This window comes from Mandrillus leucophaeus, unplaced genomic scaffold, assembly GCF_000951045.1.
Source record: "Mandrillus leucophaeus isolate KB7577 unplaced genomic scaffold, Mleu.le_1.0 Scaffold969, whole genome shotgun sequence".
Taxonomy (NCBI): Eukaryota; Metazoa; Chordata; class Mammalia; order Primates; family Cercopithecidae; genus Mandrillus; species Mandrillus leucophaeus.
Window position 1 is genome coordinate 232,173 of NW_012110574.1, and position 2,663 is coordinate 234,835.

Here is a 2,663-nt window from a genome sequence, read left to right on the forward strand (position 1 = left end):
GCTCCTCTGGCCTTTAAAAACTGTTCTATTTGCCTGCTTCACAAGGAGTAAGGCCAAAAAGCATATGCGCCCCTAACTATGCAAAAAAAATAGTCAAAATCTATCTGCACCTAGCACATAACTAAAACAATTTACCAGGTTTTACATTCAAGTTAAAAACTGCTGAAAGTTACCATTATAACATATAATTAAAACTACTAAAAATAAATTTACAAGGTATGCAAACACAGTAAAATGTTTTTAGTAAGATCTTTTTTAAAAGTACATTTTGCCTAAAAATAAAAAAAGTCTTAAAGCAAAAGTTTTAAATTGTAAACAAACAAACAAAAAAAGAATTGTAAAAATCTTGCAAAAAACTTCTGTATGTAAACATATCAACTAAATTCAAAAGGATATTATATAGTTTTTCAAATTAAGCATTAAAATACAAACACAAGGTTTTATTAAAGCACTAATCTATTCTTTAGCAAAATTGGTAAAGGGTTATAAAAGGTTTATAAAACTCTCACCTCATGGTCTAATTAGTTAAAATTAAAGAAAATTGTTTATAAGGTTTCATTAAAATTGGGGTTAACATTAACAGTATGCAAAAGTAAAATTTAGCTTTCTTTCTTTTCATCAAATTTTTTTGTTGTTGTTGTTAAGATACAGTCTCGCTCTATCACCCAGGCTGGAGCTCAGTGGCATGATCTCAGCTCACTGTAATCTCCGCCTCCTGGGTTCAAGCTATTCTCCTGTCTCAGCCTCCTGAGTAGCTGGGACTACAGGCGCCTGCCACCACACCTAGCTAACTTTTGTATTTTTAGTAGAGATGGGATTTCACCATGTTGGCCAAGATGGTCTCGATCTCCTGACCTTGTGATCCACCGTCCTAGGCCTCCCAAAGTGCTGGAATTACAGGCATGAGCCACCACACCTGGCCAATCAAAATTTTTGTGTAATAAGAGCTAATAAAAAGTTTTGCTTTTTCAAATTTTAAGTCATCATTTTAGCAAAACAAATAACTTATGGTAATTCAAAATTTTATTTCAGAATATCAAGTGTTTTAAACCTCCAACATCTTCAACAAACTTCACAAAATCAAATTTCAGTTTCAAAGTTGTCTTTTCTAATGTCTAGCTCTCGAGTGCTGCAAGGGGCTCCTGGGGCATCCAAAACAGAGGTTAACAAAATTATTTAACAAGTTTGGGTATATAAAACTGTCAAATTAATATCTTCCTCAGGTCATATTTTAGTAAATATCATTAACATATGTTCCAAAACCATATAAAATGTATAAGATTCTAATGTCTAAATGTGCACCATCAATCACAATTAAGGTTATGTTATTATAAGCTACAAAAATAACCAAATTTCTTTGTCAATTGTGCTTCTAACTGTAACCACCCTAAACATTTTGTCATTTGTAAACAAATCGTTATCTTAATTTACTTCAAAAAATGGTTTATAATTAGCTGTAAAACTTTAACAAATGCTCTCCAATGCAGGTTTCTCATAACAAAACAAAAATTATAAATAGCTAAGATATTTATAAATATCACGCAAAACAAAAGTTAACAAAATAAACTAATAAAAAACAAAAGCAATGTTTTGTTTTTGTTTTTTTGAGACGGAGTCTTGCTCCCTCACCCAGGCTGGAGTGCAGTGGCACGATCTCGGCTCACTGCAAGCTCCACCTCCCAGGTTCACGCCATTCTCCTCCCTCAGCCTCCCGAGTAGCTGGGACTACAGGCACCTGCCACCATGCCCGGCTAATTTTTTTTGTATTTTTAGTAGAGACGGGCTTTCACTGTGTTAGCTAGGATGGTCTCCATATCCTGACCTCGTGATCCACCTGCCTCAGTCTTCCAAAGTGCTGGGATTACAGGCGTGAGCCACCGCGGCCGGTCAAAGCAATGTTTTTATCTTTTTCTTAAACCGTTGCTAATCTTGGCCGGGCACAGTGGCTCACGCCAGCACTTTGGGAGGCTAAGGCAGGTGGATCACCTGAGGTCGGGATTTCAAGACCAGCCTAACCAACATGGAGAAACCCAGTTTCTACTAAAAATACAAAATTAGCCGGTCGTGGTGGCACTTGCCTGTAATTCCAGCTACTCGGGAGGTTGAGACGGGAGAATCGCTTGAACCCAGGAGGCGGAGGAGGTTGCAGTGAGCCAAGATCGCACCATTGCGCTCCAGCCTGGGCAACAAGAGCAAAACTCCATCTCAAAAAAAAAAAAACCTAATCTTTATTTTGCTTTTCAAAGTAAGAATTTCTTAAAACCTTTTAACAAGCAAGGTATACTCCTGTAAATAAAATTTAAAATGCATCTGCTTCTCTCAGCCTAGTTCCTCTAAAATCTAAAAACTAAATTATTCTTGACTCACAACAATATAGTTGTTTCCATCAGCGCAACAAAAATCCATTTTCTTTTGCAACAAAACACAAAAAAAAAAAAAAAAAAAAAACTTGCTGTTTTACCAAAGCTTTAAATAAAAGAGTGCATTTCTCTTTTAAAAAATCAAGCTTAACTTACCAATAAAATCCCCTTAAAAGAAACTGGCCACGTACCTTATCTACACAGTCTCTGTATAGGGTTCCTAAGCTGTGTTAAGTAAAAAATCCTAAAATCCCTGTGCTTCTAAAACCTTAAAAAAAAATTACCCAACTCTTAAGTATTTAA